Source organism: Varroa jacobsoni, unplaced genomic scaffold (assembly GCF_002532875.2).
Source record: "Varroa jacobsoni isolate VJ856 unplaced genomic scaffold, vjacob_1.0 scaffold_401, whole genome shotgun sequence".
In the NCBI taxonomy this organism is placed as follows: Eukaryota; Metazoa; Arthropoda; class Arachnida; order Mesostigmata; family Varroidae; genus Varroa; species Varroa jacobsoni.
In genome coordinates, this window is record NW_019213303.1 from 195,658 (window position 1) to 219,679 (window position 24,022).

Sequence of the window (24,022 nt, forward strand, 5' to 3'; positions counted from 1 at the left end):
GGTATGAGGGTTCCTCCAATTAACGATCTTCAGATTTACACTGTAGCAAATGTAAGCGGGTCTAATTTGTAACATCTTGTCAAAAACGCCAAACAGATAGCCGTAGTAATTGATCAATCTCATTTAAGCTACTGTAACAAAACGAACCTATTAAGGCTAAGGTGTTAAACTGAAGTAATCTCTACGGTTACGATTCTATACGAGATATTTAAATAGGTTCGTTCACTGTAACCTTTCATAGTCATACAGTGAGCGCCAGGATTTAGCGAAGTTACGAAGGTCCCACCCTCATGTTAAAAGAAAGACTATAAAAGTAATCCTAGTCATTAGCGGCTAAAGGTCCTCCTGAACGTTGCACCCATTCGCAGTTCACCGCTTACCTGAACCCTCCAAATTACTGCAAAAAAACAGTACGGTTTAATTGGCCCGGAGAATAGAAACGATCAACTTTTGCGACGCTTAACTTCAATGGAGGACATAGAAGTTTTGATGTATTCCTCTATCCAGTTAAAGCGTGAGTTGGGGTGATGGCTTAGTTCCGCTAGACAATTTAAATGCGGATCGCATCAACGGGTACGGAAGTGATTACAGTCGTGCGTGGGAGACTGTATTTAATATTAACTGGCGTTCTTTTTATGTTTATATTTATATGGTCTAATCCGGCATCGGGTGGAGCGTATTTGTCAAAGTGTATTAAATACATCCACCCCACGCGGTGTTTACTCTTAGCATCTGTTAAAGATGTTGGTTGGCAAAGCATTTTTATTGCTATTCTAAAGCTAAACTCGATTGATGCATTGACTAGGTATTAATCTTTGCGAGCCCACAATAGAATTCTCATCGATTTATTATATGTTGTTCTACTGAGGTCGATCCCCACCTATGGAACGGTAGCGTAAAATAAAACTTTCGCTCTAACTGAAAGTCTGAAAAACGACCCATAGGATCTACATAGACCTATTCTGTGCAGGGCACGGAATGATGGCCTTACAACAACGGTTCATATGTAAAGCAGTATATTTTACTTTTAGGTGTTTGTGGGTCGAGATAAAGGATCTTCCGGATCAATCTTTGCCCACTTCAGAGCCATCATCAAGTACTATCAGTGTGTCAACAAATAGGTGTCAGCGTTCACTAATTGTCACCAAATTTGTTTTCAGATTTCGTTTCTAATAAACATAAGAAAAGGTATATATTTACTCGTGCTAGTCATTTTGGCGACAGAACGATGTTATTATAAAGTATAATTACATAACAAAGTAGACCTTTTAGATATATGTCTTTTAGTTTCATCAAATTGACGCGCCACGTATATGTTTTTAAGTTCGAAAAACTCTTCCCTTTTTTTACTTTATTTCATTTTTAGGCTCAGCTTTAAACACCTGACGAAGATCGAAACGTGTTTCACACATTTTTATTATGCCCTATTGTTGCAGTACTCGAATAAGTGCCAGCAATGGTCTTCAGGGAAATCATTTCTGGCTATAGATGGTTAGCTACTGCGTCTGCCAGGCGAAGGCGCCCGTTTAATTTTGTACTACTGGAAAAATAAAGTTCGCGTCTATGATCTGTTGAAAAACGTCATAGCAACGCCGTTCAGATCTATATGGGTGAGATAGTGTGACATTTCTTTGTCTTGCTCTACGTTTTAATTGCCATCTTAAAACGAGTGCGGTGTCTACACACATCTGTGTACTTGGGTAACATCAAAACAGAGGCCTGAGGGCGGGCAATTCGACTTGAATCAACGATGACATCATTCACCGTGCCCAATACATGCATAATGATTTATATGAATCGCTACATAAGCAAGCCTTCTCGAGCGGTATTTTCGTACTTGATAAACGAGATATATGCTGGCAACAGAGGCTAAAGTTTAACTGATCGACTTATCTCCCTCTCGATAATTTTTTTTCGTTCTTCTTCTTACTCTTAGTCTTGGGCTCATCAGCAAAACGCATTACTTCTTCCTTAGGCTTACCGTCACTCCTCTGTAGCAGTTGTTCAACAATCCTTGAAACGGTTTTCTGTCTTGGCGCCCTTCCCAGATCTCCGTTCGTCCTTCCATCTCTCGGCTTCAGGAAAATTTCCCCTTTTTTTTTTTATCTGAGACACTTCCCGCCTTCGACAGATTACCGGACTCACCCATCGTGCGTCTGGTCGACTAGAGATACCGACGATGCTCTGACTGGACGCCAACATCATCTTTGTGGACGTCGCCATCTTCAGAATCCAGTATACTAAGAGGCTAGTGACGCTGGTGACCCTCGCCGTAGTGTGTTTACCCTAATGTTTCGTGTCGCCGCCTAACACGGCCACTCCTCTCAGGGAGGGTATGTGCATGTATCTGAATTTCCTCGTGTCATGTTGTCCTTGTTCGTTGGCTCGGTACTCAGCCACTACTCCCTCGCCTAGGCTGCTTTGTGCCTTAAAGGATGCTACCATACCGTACTCGTTGAGGCATTGGCAGAGGTGGTGGAGGCCACTTCCTGTCCATCTTCTTCTCTCTAAATGACCCCCCTGTTCCAGCACCGAACCCCGAAGCCGCTCTTACGTTGCGTTATCTATCCATGCTACGCCGGCCACCAGGCTAGGGCACTCGGGGTAGCCAGCACCGTTTCATCTTCTACCATTCCGTCTTCTAAAAATAAACGCTATCCCCTATTTCTCTCTCTTCCTCTAGCGCACTTGAAACAGAGAGACACGCTTCTTCGCCCCACGGCTTTTTTTGTTCTTTGACATCGCTCGTTTAGCATATTTTTAGAAATGAGTGTATGATCTCATCGAAACAGACAAAGTGCCAAAAGTGCGCGAAACCAATCGCGCTAGCTTCATAAAAGCTCCCTACGTGGTAAATGGAGGACGGTAGTCGAACGTCGTGTCGTCCTCCCGTACCACCTCCCGCTCGAATGCTTGCATTGGGCACAGTTAGGTATCTTCGAAGCCAGTAACGAGAAGATAACAATGAGTGGGAAAAAGATCATCGTTGCCTCATAGATCTGAATGCAGCAGAACGAAGAACGTCTACAAGGAACCTTAAGGCAAGGCAGCTTATAAGTACTATAGGAGAAGGGCTGCACATTCCGTTTGAAGCCGCACTGTATAGACAAATATGTCGGCTAGTAAATGGACCACAACAGACATCGTAGACGATATGGATTGCCTTGATGTTATAGTATTACACACCAGTGCAATCGATCGTGTTCAATTAAAAGACTTCGTTTAAGTATAATAGTAAAACGTACGTTCGTCGACTTATACAACCTGACGCAATTGTACGCGAGCAGTGTTAGATAATTAAAAGACGTACGAGCCACGTTTTGCTTCGATTTAGAGAGATGATTTCAACTCAGCTCACTCGTTACACACATCTATATAGCTATCTATAATTCTAAAAGTGTGACTGAAATGGGTGCGCTCGTATTTTCTAGCTTAGCAATAAGTAAATAGAGCGAGCGTCTTTAAACAAATGACTGAAACTCAATATTGAACGAACTTCATCATGTAAATTGCACTCAGCTGCTCTGTAAATAATAATCAGAAGGAAATATATAAATGCCACCCTGTGTTTTAGATGGTCAGCTACTGTCCTTAATTAATGCCCTGAGTAGTCGAACTTTGATTATCTATAGAAGGTAAGTCAAATTTCTTAGTTTTGATGACCAAGAACGCACGCACGCACGCACGCTTGGCTAAATACACGTCACGTTAGATGAAATTTGCTGAGAACAAAGATAACATTAGTTTATGTCCACTCTGCAAAGGCTCGCTATCGGACGCTATAGGTTAATACACCAATAGCAGTGACTCTGTAATCGCTTCTCCGCGCCAGTTGCTTTCCGTACGATTTTTTCTACGAACTGTCTTTTTCGTCATCGGAATGAATGAGCTTGCGCAGGTTACACACGGCCTAGCAATGGAAGGCGCTATGGAGACGTCCCACATCGGCTCAGAAAGAGCAGTGACAGACTACCAAGAAGCGCAAATACTTCCGCCAATGTGCGTGCCTGCATACGTTATGTCATTTTTATGACGTTTCTATCGTTAAGACCAGTGTCCTGCATTCACGCCCTCACAATAGTTGTGCCATCTCTAATTGTGGTCGTGTGTGATGCCTTTATAGACCGGTCGAAAGCCTCCGTGCAGCAGTGAATGTGTTTGATAGATCGACTAGATAAGAAAAGCCCTAGGATTTCAAGAGCTTTACCCAATATATTTATCGAGAAGCGTCTAAACTTGCTTCCGTACTGTGTTTGTTTTTTTAGTTGCGCTGAAACACTATTTATTACACAATGGGATACTAGAAGGGAAAATGGGTAAAAAAAAAATGCTTATATACGTGCACGTGTATATTACGCAATACTTCCCTGCTTAATAGCGCGATAATCTTCAGCGCGTAGTGGACGAGCAATAAACATTACGAATTGTCTTATTCGCATGTTGCGATTGCACAGTATTTTTTTTTTTGTACAAGTGAACAGTGGAAAATCATTTGGGGTTAACTGGAGATCGATTTGGCCCATTGACCCAATCGTTAATGAGCCACCTGTTTCTGGCATCTTTCAAAGTTTCCATGTGGGTAAAACGTTAAGTCTTACGATCGGATACAGCCGATTAAAGAAAAATGTAAAATGTTTATCAAAATATGTCGCCATTACAGCTGTCCTCTGCATGCTCAGTAATTAAAAAGGAAAACAAGGAAATAAAATACAGGCTAAAAAATCATGATCATCAACACGATGTTGTATGTGGCGTTGTATATGTTTTATAAGGCAATTAAGCGTACTATGTAGCACCACGAAAGATAAGACGAAGAACAGGAGAAGTTTTTAGGCATCACCGACACCGCCCATATTAATTCCGCAGATGAGGTCAGAGGTGAAGTTCGGACGGATAGTTTTCGTGCTTAGCCATACAACGAGGGTTTGGATAAAAACCAGATCAGTTACGAACACGTTAGCACAGCACATACTGAGACGAACGACGTGGGAACATGGCAAATATATAGAGATGAGATCCGACGATGGAAGCTAGCCACAGGAAAAGGAAACGCTTATACAAGGAGTGGACAGAGGATATGCTAAAAGGTCGTTAACATTCAAGCCTAGCGCCGATAGGTAACAAAAGGCCACGTACAACCTATGTACAACGTACATAGAAGAACCCACAGGAACGTTTCCCGTCGTTCTCAGCAGTCGGACGCCCCAGCCACGAGCCTTAAGTTTGAAGATCGTTTTTTTTTTTTTGTATTGTTTAGCTTTGTTTATATATGTTCGGTATGACCGGATTCTTTGGTCTCTTTAAGTAGGCCAATAAGCTCAATAATTTTTAACAGTAGACCCACTCGGGGGTATATAGCCCATCGCCAACTTTATTAAGAGCCAAGCAAACGTGTAACTTGTGACCTACCTAGGTGTTAGATATTCATCCGAAACGATGATCCTTATGAATTTTGCGTGAAGATATGATGTGAAAAAAACTTAATTTATCCGAGAATGGATAAGGTAAGACACCGAGTTTTAATGTAGGCTAGAATAACTCAAAACATGGATTGCTTGTGTAGTAAGATACTTCAGATATGTGCAAATTATTCTTTTACGCTCTCTTTCCTATCTGATTCTAAACACATCCGAATGGTTAAAAAATAAAGTAGAGGTCTCCTTTAATTAAAAAAACAAAGAAACGGAATGCAATTAAATTGATTTTGTTGATTATTTCAAAGGTCATACAACAGAAGGTGATTCGGCACTTACTAAAAGGCTTCATCGTTGCGGAGCTTAAGCTAACTAAACACAGTGCACAAAGACATGAGAAAAAAGCTTTCTCGTAGCCTTGGAAAAATACGTTCTGCGACAAAAGTATCCATCTTTGTCTATTAACAGTCGGGAGCAGTACCGGATGCAGGACTCAAAACATTTAGCTTTTGTCTTCGTCGTTGTATACTTTTCAATTTATTTGTATCGTCTGAAAGGAAAGAGCATTGCCTCCTGGCACTTCAGATTCACAACGAGAAAGTAACCAATCAACTGATCGCATAAAGCGACTTCGACACGCGGAAGCGTAGCGACTAGTCGGCAACTGAAATTCGATGAAAGATTTTTTGCTAGCTAGTACTCCCCAGGTTTCATTTACATCTGCAAAATACACATTTGAAAGGAAAACTCAATGTGTCCATTGTGCGAGGATGTGATCAATAGTACGATTTTTAAATCTTCTGACAGATAGTCAGGGAGTCATTCATATACAGTTGTGGGACTACGATGATCGTTGTGGAGAATCCAGATATGATCAGTTCCTGCGTACTCATTCAAGAGGGTTAGAAAGCTCTGGCGAGGGGGGCGTGGGTGGGGGTATTGTTCTATTCACTTCAGTAGTACTCTCAATTCCTTGCTGAAGTCGAGAACGAAACGAATACTATGGTAACGTCTCAATATGGCCCTCTTATTTCGTTCTTTTCTGGTTATTGTATTTACAGCTTGCCCGATATTTTGCTTTCGACGCCTAACGACACGGTTGCAAATTTCAGGCAGTCTCTGCATTGCACCATGACACCAATGAATATAAGCGCACGTTGCCCTGGCCAGTTGCCCCAGCTCTCTCTAATTTAATCTTGCCTTTACACGTCGCCTTCGGCATTCTATGATTGCTTTTTCAATCTTATCGGTGTTTATTTAGTATGCTCTTTCGTTGCTTTCTCATACGCCGCCAGACCAGTGAGGACAAGGCGCACATGATGTCAGTACCAACTATATGAAATCGACCAATAAATAACTCATTGACTTAGTCAGTCTTTGCCAAAACCTATATGACCACTAAACATAGCTAGAGTCACCTAATAAGGTTGCGTCCAATCTCCTGCGTCGACATATCCTAAAGGCTTCATCTGTTCACCTACTTCACTGCACTATGTGGAAGAGTATTGCAATTCATCATATACGCTTAGTTCATTTTGCACACCTGCGAAAACCTAAACGCTGCAACAGCAGCCAATAGGTGTTAATTGTCAAACATTTCTAACAGTTAGATATAGTAAACATTTACAAGAACTTTAAATGACACTTTTTGTAGCACTAGAAGCGATAACGTACGAGTAAAAAGCATGCACGAATCGTCCTAATGCGAACTATCATATAAGCATGCCCCGAGCACACAGGATAACCCAAATTGCAAATGAAGAACCGTTTTGTCTACTATCGCGAAACACTTCAGGATAGCGCAAATAGCCTGTCAGCATAAAGAGGATCAACATGTACGGTCGCTTCCTCTATACAAGACTTGAAAACACATACAGATCACTGACAGTTTCTGAAGATTCTGTTTCTAGGGTGGAAATTGTTAAAAAATGCATATGCCCATACACGACAAACCGAACCTTTTTGGTGACCGAACGTTTTGTTAGGGTTTCGCTAGTGGGATTTAGGATGGGACGTACATGACGTTTCGGAAATGTACGATATGGAATGACTTTTATTCCACACTACCTAGTTCCTTCATTTATCATTCGTTGATTTACGCTTATAAACAAATATTGGTACTACTAAGCACCGATTTAACTAGATTAGGATTCAGGAGATATTTCTTCCATAAATCTCCTATGCGATATTCATAGACAGTTGTAGAATGCCTCATTTTTTCGTAATAGCATGTTACGTTTCGAAGTTCTTTTCCGTAAAGGGCACCACTGGTTGGCACAACTGACACACGTATAATAAATTGCTCGACTAAGTATCTGTAAATGTCTGTTGACTATCTAACAATCCAATCAATGTTTCCTCCTTTCCTTAGGTTTGTCGGTGTTTCTTACCGGCGTTCAGAAGTTACGTGAATCGTCCGCGTTGTCGCACCAAACAAGCAGTGTGACATGTCGGTGAATCTGAGTCCCCCTGTCGCTGCATAGACAGTATGCTGTCGTTCGATTTCCTGTGTTCCGCATTCATCTCAACGTTCTCTTTGGTTTCTTCTTTGCTCTGATTTTCCATTCCACCCGTAGCAGCGCAGTCGTTTTTGCCCGGCCGCGTTGAGGCGTGTCGTGGAGACATGTACGTTCCACCTGCTCCCTTACAAGATGGCCTTGGTTAGTACATTTTGTGGCCTGTGGCAAAGACATCTTGTCGAAGCGAATTGCCCGCTACGCTCCATACCATTAACGCGTGTCGCAACCCACAACAATCGACCTGACCAGAACGTCTAGCCCGACGTCTAAGCGCTGTTTACGCAACGCTGAACGAAGAATAATGACCGCAGACGAGTCATTTTTAAATGTGGCTGGCCGTGGCAAGCGAATAAGCTTCACGGTGGACGCGATGCTTGCTAACTGCACAAATTTTCAGTATAATAGGTTTGGATGCGAAGGAGGGGCGAACGAGGCGACATAAAAGCCCGGAGAGAGGATTCAACCTAAATAATCCACAGGATACTGCTACAGCTGGTCAATGATAATCTCGCCTGAAAATGTTGTATTGCTACTTTTTAACCCTTGTTAGCCCTCAAAAAGGTCTTTTAACATACGGAGTAAATAAAATTGTAATAATTTCAAGTACTTTAACTTGTTTGATATCAAAAAATTTGTATAGAAAGAAAACGTCAGCTTGTCTGCTATCTATGCCATATCAATGGCCAAATTCTAAAGCTGAAGATCACACATGTTGCCTCCCAACCCAAATACTATCCGAACGGAATTAAGAAGAAATCAAAAGAAGGGAAGTAATCCGTGAAGTTCGGCTAAAATCTGACATTCTGACACGCTGGAAGCAAGGTGATGGTCCTTCTTCATTGAAAAACAGATACCCTATGCAGTTCAAACTTAGCCGGACATAGACCTAATCTGAATTTTCGATATAGCGCTGCATAGCAACTTTGTGTCATAACTCTGGCAAGAAACTGTTCGAGTGTACTCATGTATCGTCTGCTTTTCTAATAGGCAAAGCAACTAGCTTAGAAAAAAGGTTTTGCATTAAAGCTACATTAGGAGTTGGGAATAGGCAGACCAACAAATGATTTTTCACACAACTTTGCAGAAGTGATACTTCCTCTAATGAAGGCCTGAGTGAATAAGGCGCCAGTCAAACTAGGAAGGGCAAGACGGAACAAAATCTAACAACTTTTTTTTATCGCCGTCACCAAACAATGCCTATTCTATTAATAACTACACACTGTAATTTAACGTACCCTACATCTTTCCATAGCTAACACAGTAATGGGGCAAATCAGTGGGGCGGCGGCCAAGGCCAGGAGCAAAAGTAGCAGCATTAATAGGGATGTTACGTCGAAATCAGCATTGACTAGAACTCACACCATCAAGGCTATCAGTACATAAGTTCGTAACGCGAAAAATAGATATGATTATTACTATCATTATTATTATTGGACACTGGTTACGGGCAACCTGCTCTATGTAGGCCAAGCGCAATCATGAAATATCAGCCTAGCATAGAAATGACTTCGTTGGTTTGATGCTAGGTGTATGTTGAATTTCCTTGTAAATTTTATGCACCTATATGCGTAGCTGGAATGAATCGCGGGCACGATTTATGCACCGACCTTTAGGTTTATTCCTTTTATCATCAGGTGCGACGCCCCATTTAACATCCGCATCCAAGGAGGTTCGAAATGTAGGGGATGCCCCACATATTTGCAATCTTCTCATTGACATCTTGGTAGTTTATCAGCACGTAGACTATTAGGTAAGCTTCGGTCCTACACAAGGTTGAGGTGGTGCATAGGTTAGCCCTTTTCAATTACTATCGACCCTTAGACTAACAAACCAGTTTCATCTCTATGACCATACTAATTATTCATTTACTGAGCAGTAAGTGAAAAATATGGTGGTAGAAACTCTCACTTTGTCTCTGTGCGAAAAATGTAACAGTTGCTTAGTTTTTTGGGGGGGCGGGGTGGGGGAGGGGGGTGGGGTTAAAGGTTAATACATTCGCGGGCCATATTTTACTGGTGAGATATTCGTCTGGCATTATGAGATTTTTATCTAGTAAGGCGTAGACCTCGTTTCATCTTTTCATCGTTTCAATCTTTGTTTCTGCGGGCAAATCCAAGCCTGCAGAAACAAGATGTCATTTCAGTGGCCTCGTCCTAGTCTATATTCCTGTTAAATTCACCAAGACAAAATGACTCTGTCTAGAATTAAAAGCATAGATACGCTTATAACTACTAAATTAATGTAATGCTTATCGCGGCTGACTGGTAGACATGCTGCGGCTGTCTATAGCCGTCAACCAATAGGTTCGGAACTACATACAGAATGGCAAATATTTTATATGTTTTTACCTGCACACGACTACACAGATAAAGTTTTATAAGCATTTACCCCATTAGGTAGATGATCGAGTTCCATCAGAGATGAATGATTCTTCTACACTTAGAAAAGGTTGTTAGTACCAAATACCACAAATAATTAAAGCAATTAGATAGATATATCGAACTCCTGAAGGGCTTCATAGATGTGTGGCGCTATCACACGCTGATGAACGACAATGCGCAACTTCATCGCAGCATTGACCAAGTAATAACCTGAACTTTTCTATTATCCAGATTTTATTTGGCGTAATTTCGATTGCCCTGTGGCAGGCGATCGACGGTTTGGCGTGTGAGGGCAATACATCTAGTAAATGGCTAGATATCGCTGTTCTACATCATATAACTTAAAAGTTAACTCGCTAAATAGTTCCGGAAAACCGAACAGCTAATTTCGCTAGGCATAGCTTAAAGCTTAAAATACATCAACGTTTAACTTGAAAGTGAACTAACTGACCAATTTTCTAGTGCGTGCATACGTTACGGAGCAGGTTTCAATCGATGTTTCCAGCAAAAAAGTTACGTCGAAGGACCCACGAATTATCCTTCCTTATAGCAGTTTCTGACATTTAGCTATAACAATTCGATGCAATGTGAGAACTATTTGCTATTGATGATGTCTTAGGACCGATTGATGAGATCATACATAGCTAGAGACGCTTTGGTCGGGTCAGTATTTCTCTTCGAAACCGTCGCTTACACTCGAGTAGCTCAACATCTGTAAAAGAAACTGTGTATAATTTAAAAAGGTCGACGAAATATGTTATCTATGATAACCTATAGGCTCATCTATAGTACAAACTATGATATGTGATATTGTTTCCCATTTCATTTTGCTTATCTCTCTAACTTGGCTCGTAGCTATTCAAGGAAAGATGACTTGCAGTTTGGTTTGCTATATACGTTGGTAAACCATTACCATCTACTTTCTCAAAGAAAGAAGCCATCTCTATCAGTTGGACAGGTGATCTAGGGTACGGTACCGCAGCTTGTGATAAATGTTTTCGTCGTAAAGTATTCTACCTCCGCGTTATGGCCTGGTCATGCACAGGACATCACGACGTTCAAGAGAGATATTTACAGTCGTCAACTGCTGACCACGCTTGAAAAACTATTTATATAATAATAATAGCTCCCCATCGTCTTGTCCATATCAAAGCTGGCCGGCCGTGTCTGCTTTTAAAGAACATAAGAGAAGTCTTTCCGGTTGTAAGGGCGGAATACAAATCAACTGACCATGTTTACCAGCGTAACTAAATCTAGCTGACATGTATCGGAAACACCCAAAAGTCTTTTATCGTGTCGATATCCTCTTTTCAATCACATTTATTCCCACTACATAAGTTGTATAATCGTTTCCACTTGTTCTCGAGGCCAACTTAACCGTTGCAGTACCATCCCATCGTAGTTTTAAAAAGTTGTGACGTTTCGCTTTAAAGTTTTTACTATAGGCCGCTTTGAAATGAGTTCATGTTCGCTTATTTCAGTTGGTCCTTCAGTATCCTCATTATATATCAAAATAACTCGCTTGCGTGGCTATGACGCGGCAATTAGATGAATTTAGGCTCATTCGTTGCTTGGCTTCCGATGGTAAATACACCCAGAACCTTTTATGATGTTTCATTTGGTATGAAATGCACTAGAGCTTTTTTAGGCAAGCCCGCCGAATGCCAAGAATTCGAAATGGTATTGGGCTCTTCCTTGGGCAACTGCCAATATATTTTAAGCAGAAAGGGAAATACCCTAGTGAAGGGCTCCGTGGGTTGTTTGGGGCGCAGACTGGGCTGCTCTGGTCTGACGATCTAACGATCTTCACGTCATTGGCGTCTATGCCTCTACGCTCTACCACCCTTGGTAAATGCTCATTACAACTATGTCAGTTATGATGCTAGACCTTAGCATTAACACACATGAGGGATGCCACAATTCACGAAAATAAGTAGAACGAGCTAACGCTACTAGTCTATGGGCCTAGAAATAGAACTGGTTATGAAAGCTGAGCCGACTACTCTAACACAGGACCGTGTTCTTGAAAATAAAGAGAACGAATACAAATAATGATAACATAGAAGGGGGCCGTCTGTTGCTGGCGTATGGTATATAGTTTGGAGCACAATGTTTCGCAGCCACTTGAGACATAAGACGACCGCACTGCGCGTGTATATTCAAATGTTCTTCTACCGGGTGAAGCTAGTAAGAGATGCTGTAACTGTTGTCCACTCCGCAGCACTTCATCTCGTTTCAGAGTTCGTTTCTATTGCCGCCAATAACATACAAAAACCAATGTTCCGATAACAAATAAGATTCTTACCTTGTTTAGTTACCTTACCTTGTAGTTAGGCGTGTCACCGGAAGCGCCCATTACGGCACAACTGAGGAGGTATGAGCGAGCTTCAGAATCCGACGATGTGTCCGCTTTCCGCTGTGTGTAAATGGCGCTATGGAAATGAGATTTCTCAAAAACTATTCGACAACAGCAATTTGGTAATCGTTGATAAAACTGTGAAAAAAAATTTACTAGTAACAACGGCAAGTTTCCCTTAGCAAATTAAAATTAGCAGCGAAAACTGAAGTGATCAGACCCAGGGTACCTATTCTTTATAAATGAGAAGGGGCAACAACGCAAGTGCAAGATTGTTTTTGTGTAGCTTCGTTATGAATATGCATTCTACTACCTAAAGGAGAAAAAGCGAAAAGACATCGGTGTTTTAAGCTAACCATAGGTAAAAGAAAGAAAGAAGGCATACGATTATCAATACTTATTTTGGAATAGTAACTCGTTAACGTCGTACGCAAGCGTTTCTGTTTAAATAATATAACCTATCCTAACTACTAAAGGTGCCGCCTATTGTTTTGAATTATCACACAGCAAAATTCACAATCAAATGGTAGCAGTAAAAGGGGCGAAAACCTCCCGCCTGTAATGAGTCCTGCTTAGACGTTCTGTCCACGTGTTTGATAAGCTGGCGCTTTACCTCCGCTTTACCGATAAGATTAAAATTAGCCGAGCACACTTTCAATCTGTTTGCTTTGGCTAGGCTCACATTTACGTACCAGTTTTTAATACTGTATAACTTTTCTTCAAATTTTAGTAGCACCAGTACCTGTTCAATCGGCAATGCTAAAGAAACGTGTGAAAATAGGGCCCTACCACAAAGGAAAGCCCATAAGCTGGCACTGAGTCAAGAAAAATGATTTGCTTAGACCGTAAATTTAACAGTGCATGCATACACACCCCCATCACCAAAGCATATATTTAACATGCGTATTTAGCAGCACGTGAGGTTGGTTAGAACGGATAATCTGTGAAAACTCGTTCACCCATTCAGAGTACCACTTGCAGAAGACTTCTAGCTCATCATAGCTAAGATCCGTTGCACAACGGGCCACAGCTCACAATCTTTCAGTCAGTTTTCCGGCAAGTAAATCGGTAGGTAATGGAAGGAGGCAGAAACTACCCCCGAAGGTCGCTCGTCTATTCCTTCACCAGCTGATAGATTGTTTGCAGATGTGCAAATGTAGAAATGCTTCCCGGCCGTTCACATTTCGGCTAATATGTTATTTGCGCCATAGTAGACGAAAGGTAAAAGACAACTGCATGGGGAGAGTTAACGGACTAACACCCGTACGTGCGTGATTCGCCTTGTGTATATAACATGCCTAACGCTGCCTATAGGCGTACAAACATATAGCTAAAACAACATAGGCATGATTTAAGGTTTTCCAGGTATACAGTGTTTGTGCAGCAGATACTTAGGTATGTCCACTGTTGTGTGTTGGTAACATATTACTCCAATACGTTTTCACTATTTGAGTAAAAACACCGAGTGCGCTGTCAAATTTCGGTTGTTTTTCTATCATCGAAAATGTTTAACGTGTTGCACGTTTTTCAATGTATGAAGGCGTAGTCCGTATGATACGATTGAGAGGATATTTTATACTGTGTAAAAAATTCTCTCTATTGATTGTAGGGAAGTAAATGTTTGAAGTTCAGAATGCGGAAATCTTTATGGTGTCAAACTTGCCTTAATAACACGCCGATGCCTTCTACCTGGCTATTGTAAGAAATCGCACACATGAATAATTAAAAAAAACCTACATATTTCATAACGGATTTCTATTCCTGTAGCTTTTTAGTTTTCTGTGCTCTTTGTTTTTTCAATTTACCTTTCTTTTTAAATCTGTAGATCGTTGCCCAGCTTAACGTGCGCTTGCTTCTGCAGATACTGTGTTCCGTTTTAACACACTTGCATTGCTGACGGCTTCGGCTTTCGCCAGCCAGTAGATTGGGGTGGGATCGCTGCACATTCCAGAGACCCCACAGCCTGCCCATTTCTTCTCCCGCTCGAAGCCATCGATGTAGTCTAAAGCAAAGCAGCAGCGGCGGCGGCTCTTACCGGCACTGCATCGCACAGACCGCGTTTCGAATTGGGGCTCAACGATAACAGCCCTCACCCAGCACCTCAGTAATCCACCAATGGACGTTAAAGTGAAGTACCATCGGAAGAGAAACGACTGGTCGCGAGCCACATGCATAGCGTAGGCGTACGTGGTCGTGAGGTTTCAACCACTAGTATCGGGGCCAGGCGTCGTCAGCCTCAAGCAGGCCTTCCCTTCTGTGCAGACAAGGAAGACCCCCACTGTTGCGCAGACGCTGCGAAAATTGTTGTATGGGTTATAGATTTTGTGCTAGCACGATAATGGGCATTTTGTTTCACCTGCAAGAACGGCTACACATGCGGTGGCGGTGGTGAAAGTAACCCGGACGTTATACATGGCACCACAATATATTGTACGATGCAAACGTACGTAACCGTTGTATTGAAATGTCAATAGCAAGCGCTGTGAGGATAATTGCACGGATGTTGATGTTGGTATAGTTCAGGTTTGCATGTGGATAGGAATAATATGGCTGCTACTGGACATTTCCCGCTGAGATTACAGTTTATTTGGTTCCAAAGCGAGAAAGTGCGCAAGCTGCAACAAACGGTTTGTGTTCGCGCGCCAACCCTAAAAACTAGAAGAAAAAGAGTTTTTAGCTGAACTGTTTAATATTTAGATGCATGAATAGTTAAGTGGCGTGCTATGATGGGAAGTTCGCTACCAGAAACCGTGGAAGAGCATATGTGGAGCGGCACCCTGTGCGTTCATACGGCTTGGTCAGCTGTGTAGCACTCGCAGACACACGTAGTTTTAGCTGCAGTTCGCAACGTTTCCTAACCTCAAGTAACAACACTATATAATAACTTTACTTGAATAATTACACGTAGTTGTTACTCTGGACGTAAGTCATCATTCGCAAGTGACTAAATTATACTAGATTCAAAAAGGCAGCAACGATTTTATCTACGTACCGTTTGCGACACTCTGAGCTATATACTGAATGTGGATTTCCGACTACGATACTGTCCTAACTACTCATAGCTATAGTTCTAAGCAGAGAACAAACTCGAGCCATGTTATTTCTCTTCTACGATTACTCGTCTAGATAGAAGGGCCATTTTGTCCGATTATGTCATTGTTGTGAACTCTGAAAAGGTTGACTCTCTTTCTTTCTGGAAATTATATAGGTCCATGTAGCTTTCAGTGAGTATGTCTTTGTGTCCTTGTCTACTCTGTAGTTCATTGAAGCTTTGATCCTGCGGGCGTAACCATTTACAAGCAGCTCCTTTTTAGAAAAAAATCAGAATGATGTAGTCGTACGGCGTTTTATTGTTGGAACGCCAACGGCCATAATACATTACATGTCCTGCATAAATCACTTTCGCTTCAAGTGGACAATGCCCCACGTTAGCTAGCGTTATCCGTTGCTGTTGCTGTCGGTAGCGATGGTGGCGCTTGACACGGACATCGAGTGTTCTATTCTGCAGGACAACAAAATTGTTTGCGCCCACTTCAGCGACGGACCCAGTCCTATTCTATTCCGCATCCTATCCCTGCCGTTGCGTCTCGTTAGAGAGGGGGGGCGCGAAATCCTTCGTGAGTGTCTTTCACTTCTGTTTTTAGCCGATCTAATGCATTTCTGTTTCGCTGGTGTTGCATAATGGACGACGCCAAGAGAGAAAACACTGTTACAAAATGTACGGTTATGATAATTAAGCGAGTCTGTATACTTCACTTCAGTGCTTCTGCTATCTTTGTTCCCTGAGTGGCAAAAAAGTCAAGGGAACAGAAAGAATTAATTAATATTGCTGCTCTTGCTGAGGGGCGGAACAATGCAAGGTAAAAACTTCTACCTTATCTCGTTGCATATCGGTTCACTCTAATAGGGTTTACATGTTTACCTGTATAATCTACCATGTTTAAAATAACTAGACAAAGCTGGCTGGTTTAAGCGCTATCATAAACTTACATTTACAATGCTTGCGTAAACTAATATAATTGACCGGTCTACCAGATATGTAATGACGCACTTTTCACTCGCTTTGCCGCTGCCTATGTAGAGTAGAAGAATCGTATAAACCCGCTAAGGATTGCGTTTGCATTGTGTACGACCACCTTGTTATCCGCGTCATACTTTTCGCTGCTCACAAACTACTGAGTAAAAGTGGCGGTAGCATGGTGTATAAATCGATAATAAATAAAACAATAAAATCATTGGTAAGTCTCAAATAAGCCCATAAACCCGATGTGGACTATTCGAACCATCTTACGATATTAGCTTTGGTTAAAATCCTTATGCCATCATATGGGTGGCATAAGGCAGCACATAAAGTTTACTACGCCTAGTTATAAAGTACATAAATGTACATTTCGTGTTTGGAATGTTATCTCAAAGGAAGTTAATCAATGGGTCTGATTGAATAAAAAACGACCGTTTCATATCGAAGAAAGCGCGCGACAACCCTTACCTATTGCTTAGATAAGCGCTTTGTTTTATTTTTACCCTCCGTTTCCTTTGCTCTTTTTTATCTTCATTTTATAATTGTATCTATAAACTTTTGTACGATTTTAAATGCCCCAAATAATCTTATACCTGTAATCCTATTTATTGTCACAATCAGGCTGTCACAAAATCTGAATAGCTCATAACTGTAAACTAGTTACAGCAGCCCAAAATGCCAACCTTTATTACAAACTCTTAGTAGGTTGAAAACATAGATCATTCAAGATACTGCTATTTCACATTAACTAACTAGCTGAACGCCGTGTTTTTCTTCTGAGATGCCGCATATGTTTTCGCTGATCTCGCAGGCTAACTACACCTGATTGGTAGGTGCACATTTATTTTGGGGGAGCACTGCGGGCCTGTATGGTACGTCAAGGGCCATTTAGGCAACTCGAGATAGAGCTGATGAGTCTCAGCGTGACCTCTGCTCATTTGCGACGAGTTGGTACCTGCTGATCATTCTGGTAACTAGGCGAGGAAAATCCCCAATGCACGTTTCTTTTCCATTGACCATCTTTAACTAGCGCAAGTTTTTCTCGCCCATTGAAAAGTACAATGAATGTATCTGATTTAAACGTATCAATAAAACGATGTCAGGATTCATTTTGTGCGAAGCTCATCATAAAACCTTAAGCGAGACCGCGATGATTTCAAGTCTTGGGCCTCACAAAATTTCAGACTTCTACAAATCTATAAAAAATCTATTCAAATGTGTTTTATTCGGCGGTCTGATCTTAGCAATGGCTTCGATAGGGTTTAGAAAGCCTCAAGACGTTCAAAATATAGAGCAGTGTTTCAATGTTTATCAGTAAGTAATCCAAGCTTTGGGCAAATGGAAGTCACATTACATTGACAGCTTCAAAACCGAAGTCATTGTCGTTCGCGAATATTGATTGTTTATATGCATAAAGCGGAAACTTTTAGTTCCCTAGTAAGTAAGTGGATTAGTAATGAGCTCTCCCTCAACAGTCTGTATCCTGTATTTTAACTTGCATATTCCTACGGCCGCAACGTTCATTGAAGCAGGCTTGCAAGTAAAAAAAACATTTACTTTTGCTGTGGGGCCTATTTGTATCAGCATGAGCATCGGTTTATTTGCTGGATTCGCATATGATAGCTATTTATATACCACAAACTGTAGTTACAATGTCAGTAAGCTCTATTCGGAGAGACACGTACGAATGAGAAATATACAGAGAAAGAATAAACCGTTTACAAGAAATCTGTTCCGACAAAGACGAGCAAAGTATCGACAAGCGGAATTGTGTTTCCATTTTAAGTAATATATATATATATATATATATATACCGATCTTTAGACATACGATAGCCAAATAGTCAAATTGAATGTTTTCAAACTTCCGCCGTCAAATAGAAACGAAAGGAGGGTTGAAGACTTTACGATTTCTGACTCCCAGCAGAGATTCTCAACAATTTTTCACTCTGTTAAGATGAGGACAGTGGCGGGTCGACGCCGACTGAATACCCTGCTGGGCCTTGTTAGCATTCTTTGACTGCCTTTAATATAGACCGTTAGCTCGTTTCCTCTGTAGCAGTCGCAGGCAATGCGTCACTCTTCATTGTTGGTAAGGGTGTGAAAGGACCCAGGAGAGCCTAGAACCTTAGGATCCTGACTGCCGTCTAGTTAGACGAGTCACACGAAGGTCAGAGGAATCGTTTTTAATCATCTAACGGACAATCCGGCACGGCTGTGCTGTACATTGCGAAGTGCTTACCGGTTCAGTTCTTACGGTATGCGATGAAAGACCTAAATTACTCGACAACCCTGGGCCTAACCTTGTAAGGAACATCCGACAACGTAGCCCTAACATGAAAAGACTTACGACATATGTACGTGCCAAGAATTCAGTTATTTGTAGAGATGAAAAGTCAAAGAGAAGAGGCAGATGAGGAGTTTGACTTCTCATCCATTTTGGTCATTGTTACCGTTAGCAAACGACGGGCGACGCGCGCAATCACATTGGACGCAACGAGGCTAGTAGTTGATCGACAGTGGTACGAGCAGAATTTCAATTGGCGACAACATGAACATCGTGCCCTCATCAGGATCCATGTCGTCGTCATCATCATCACCGTCGTCGTAATCGTCATCATCATCATCATCATCATCAGTCCGTCGATGTCCGCGGCCTCTCACGAGCGGCCGAAAATATGCGTCGCCGTGAACGTCTCAAATAACTGGTGTGTGGATCCTATTGTATGAACCGTAGTATAAAATGCACGCGCGTAGTGAATAAAACAGCCTGCTTGGAACAATTACGCTTGAGCTCTGCTACTGTTATTGACAGGATTTCCTGCCAGATCTTGAGCACACATTGGTGTGCAGAATTACCAGTGATAAGAGTCTCCTTTAATAGATAGAGAGCTGAGCTTCACCGCACCTACACGACTCTTTTTTTTGCATCCTCTGCGATTTTATATGTTTTATTTAGTTCTATTCATATGCGTGGCGCGGGTATGCTTTCAATGAACGCCTTCTTTGATTTGTACAAAGGAAGACCTTATAGTGCTATAAAATAAACTATTGCCTGCCATAGCTAAGTAACTTCCATCGCAAATGCCAACTTCCGATCTCTGCTAACGCAAACCTGAAGCAGCAGAACAATGGAAAAAAATCATAACGTAAGTAAGCAAGGAACAATGTTATTTGAAGTTATCTTCTATTGTGCTCAACATACACGCTTTATAGCTAAATAGACTCATTATTCTGCGTTCTGCCGGATAATGTAAACCATATACATAAATTGCAGACAAGGCGTTCAGCTGAGGATATAAACCATACACTAATACAGGTTACCGACCTTATTCAATGGCCCCTTCAATTTAGGAAACCCTACCCTAACGTTTTGACAATCTGCTGTAAAATAATGTGCAAAATAATTATACACGCTTGGTAAATATGTGACCAACAATCAAGTGTATCTGCAAGGCCAATGCTGGTCATTTCCCGTCGACTGCTTGTCCAAATCATACGAAAGTTTTTCTTAATTGGATCCTGTTGAGTCTTTTATAAATGGCCAGTGAAAATAATTTAACCATTTTATATATACGCTTCTCAGATGTTTTTATTATAAACGAACATCAGTTGTTTAAGAAACTCCGCGACGAGTGGCTCGAGCGACGAGAGTACAGAAACATCTCTTAGTGTTGTTTTTTAACAGGATAAAACTGAAAATTTATAACACGTTTCATTGTCTTCCAACGCAGACTATGCTCTTAAATCCATGCAGCTTGATTCAATACAAATTATTGAACAGGTTAGCGGAAATCAGTTATGGGCTGAGGCCCAAAACAAATACTCTGAAACGTATGAGTACAAGCACTCATCACAGATCAATAGCGTTTCCCTTGGAGCGTTAACTTTAGTGAAGCACAAAATGCGCTACTGTATAAATATCGTCCAGCACTGCAAAATTCTCTTCTTTCTTGCGCTTTACAGCGTCTTGCCTCGTATATATACGGTGGCCAAGCCTGTTACTTGAAGTTCCCTTGTTAGGTTTTGTAGAATCTCTTCAAGCTGCCTCTTTGTTTGAAGCCACGTTACCGCTATAACAGCTTATTTTTGCTAAATGCCATTTCATTAAGTTGATATCACTAAGAGCGTTGCCTATTCGCTAACTCAGCTGAGTGAGTGGTTGCCGATTAGGTTTTGATGCCAGGACAACTTACCAAGGAGCCCTAGTGGAATAATATGGACACGATTTGTGAAAAATAAATATTGACTCCATAATCAAAACGATAATGGTAAGCAAGCAATGGTAGCACATATCCGAATCTTGTTCAAAGGAGTTTCATCCAAACCCGTATTGGCTAGAAAGCTTTTTGGCTCTAGCCTTTACGACTCGTTCCCTCTATAATACAACAAAAACATTCCATAGCATATCAGGTAATAACAATTGCAAAGTTTACTTTAATTAAAGTATAACCTCTAATACCATCTCAAACGTACTTGAAAAAGACTTGAAGATAAAATATTGATACGCTTTAGCGTTATTTCCTGTAAACAATATGTGGAGATTGCATGATACTAGCAGTCTCACACACAAACAAACACAAGCCAGGCTCAAAGTTCTGAGACACACCGTCGATTCAGCGTGCCAGGCCGCTCCTCGTCACAGCTAAACATCACGGACTTGTCATAACTGGCGGCGCGTTTTCGGCAGGCAGCTACGAGTCGCCCCGCCGCTTCAGGCGATTTCTAACCAAGGCTAAATAGTCATTCACAGGCGCACAGTTTCGATTTGACACGTAAAAAAGCTACAGGGATAAACAGGCAAACCGGCCGCCAGAAAATAAAGCCTGCCGATCTTTCTCTACCGGTGCCACTACCAGTAAAGCCCAACGTTTAGACAGCGTCGAAGGTAAACACCTCGGGCAAGCGTCTATCAATCAACCACAAGAGAGCAGGGTTAACTGCTGTCCTTTGGACAATTCTTCTGAAGGATTTCTTTAGTTGCCTCACCAACAGTTCGTGTTTGTTTACACAAACGGCGAAAAAAGGGGACATGAGACAAAAAATGACATTCGCTGAACAAGCCAGAAGCCCTCCTTTGCGTTCTATTTGTAAAGCGGAAAGCTCCGTATAGCTCTGACGGTATGGATCCCCACTACGGATAATGAGCAACTAATTCTATGGATGCAAAACAAAACGAAGGGAAGTAGTGAAAAGCAGTCGTTTGAAATTAATCAACTCGTGCCTACATAAGAAAATATCTGGTGTTATTTTTTTGAAAAAAATATTGACCATAAGGTGAATTGCACCGAAATAATGATACGACTTTGGTGTATTTCAACCCATATTAGGTAGATAATTCATGTGTGCCAAAACCGTACGAACAACTCGTTGCGAAGAGATAAAATTCTACGATTGTTTCATGCATATAAAGGTTGGTATTGTGCTACTCGATAGTAATTTTCAAAAATAACAAGCTTCATTTAAGGATGGCTTAATGGAACGCATTATAGAATTTCCATAAGTACAGGCAAGCTTGAAAAATCGGTAAAATAAGTCAAAACGCCCCGCTAACGGAAGCCGAGTCAAGGTAATTGCTCGACAAATGTACACTCAAATCGTGGAAATACAACCCTGTGGGGGGGGGGATATTTGTATGATGTGACGCAATACGCTCGCTAAACGTAAATTCCCACGCTTTTCATGTGTGGGCTTAAATGAGGGGCAAACTGGTTACTCCGTACCACTTGGACGCGAGCGAGCGACCGACCGATTCGAACCGGAAGCGCTTCCTTCCCAAACACTCTGCAGCTCCAAACCGCAAGCAGTTTTGATGTCCCTGTCGAAACTTGCGGTTCGTGCACCAGTCTGCGTGCAGCAACTCGCTCTCTTTGCCGGAAGCTTAGCTGCAGTGATTTATGAAATGGTATATTTATGCCCAGCCCAGCCCATGGAGCACTTTCTTGATTTTTGTATCCGATATATTTATTTAATTGAGAAAACGATCATATACGACTTCTTAAAAAGCTCTTTTTATTTACTAATAAACTACGCGTTCATGTAGAAACGTGTGCCACAAATATCCGTATTACCTGTACTCTACCCACAGGAAAGGTCTGACTGTTTAGGGTGTAGAATGTGTTAAATTTTTACTGTGAGAACAGTCGCTGCTCGGTCGAAGCATCTAGTGAACTTGTGTTCGTGTCATTTTTCCTTTCAAATTCTGTCCAGTAACACTCTGCAATAGTGAGATGATGCTCCTGACGCTCTGCGATCGTTTGACGTATGTATAGCATTCAGAAAACGCTCCCAGAACTCGCTGCTAGTTAATATCTTTGCTGTATCCCTGGGCATCTTTCTCATTTATTACGATTTAGATATCGTTTTATACCTCTAACCCAGATTAGAATGTCTGGAATAACTCTGCTGCTCTCTGGAACAATCCATTAGAATGGTCACGTAAGCATTTACCGAATACGATAGCCAGTATTGCTTAAAGTGTTCTTGACCACGATTTTGTAATAGAGCGATATTTTAGCACCTAGTACGCAGCGGTACGTCAATCGATGCTATATGACAACTTCGCCTACGAGCAAAACAAACATACGTGTATTTATAAAAGTTCGTAAGTTTTTCTTTCCGACAACCGAACGACTTGGCAGAATTCCTCCTGATGCTACCTAAACATGACCAAGACGATCTATTGATGATGTTTGAATCGGCCACGATAGCACACTGTAGAGCATCTTTCTCAATAATCCACATAACATGTTTCCTTTCCAACAGCTTTTTCTTTCGGTCGACCAGAACTAAGCACACGAATCGCATTCCCTTTTTCCCCGTATTCCCACGAGTGGCAAAATAGCAAACAACAATATTTCTTATCGCATTTAGAGGGACCGTCTTCCTGTAGAATGCACTGCCACCGAGCAGTGATAAGAGTGGTAACGAGCATACGCGCTCTTGACCACAGTCATCACTGAGCCCCATATCGTATTGTGTAACACATTGATCGCAACGGCGACACCGGCGGTAGCTAGCCTGTATAATATATCAACTTGTCACTTAGCCAATATAGTATCTTACCCACCTCTGCTGCTTCTTTTTATAGAAGCCGTTTTCCCTTCGGCCACTGCGTTTTGGTCCCATTGTCGTCTTCGTTACCATCTGCTGCTGTCGTCGGCTAGCGTTACTGCCGTTATTGGTGAAGATGGCATCTTTGTCACGTTCCCCAAAAGGTTAGGGTATGCTCAGAGATGTCAATGTAATCTCGAGATCAATTCATTCATGTCTAGCGACCAGACTTGTCCAATATTTGGGACATGCAACAGCACAGATAGGCTAGCTAGGTGA

At 41.6% G+C, this 24,022-nt stretch overlaps 1 long non-coding RNA gene across 4 annotated transcripts in view; it reads left to right on the forward strand.

Moving 5' to 3' along the window:
- Positions 1–24,022, forward strand: part of LOC111260112 (uncharacterized) — a 79,704-nt gene that overhangs the window by 46,552 nt on the left and 9,130 nt on the right. Inside the window, exon 5 of one of the 4 annotated variants that reach the window (XR_002680088.2) lies at positions 7,786–8,545. The exons of 2 other annotated variants lie outside the window; for them this stretch is intronic. This is a non-coding gene — a long non-coding RNA (uncharacterized LOC111260112). Of the gene's footprint in view, positions 1–1,031; positions 1,184–7,785; positions 8,546–24,022 lie in introns of those variants that run through there. One more of the 4 variants, XR_015310894.1, reaches the window with a different exon arrangement.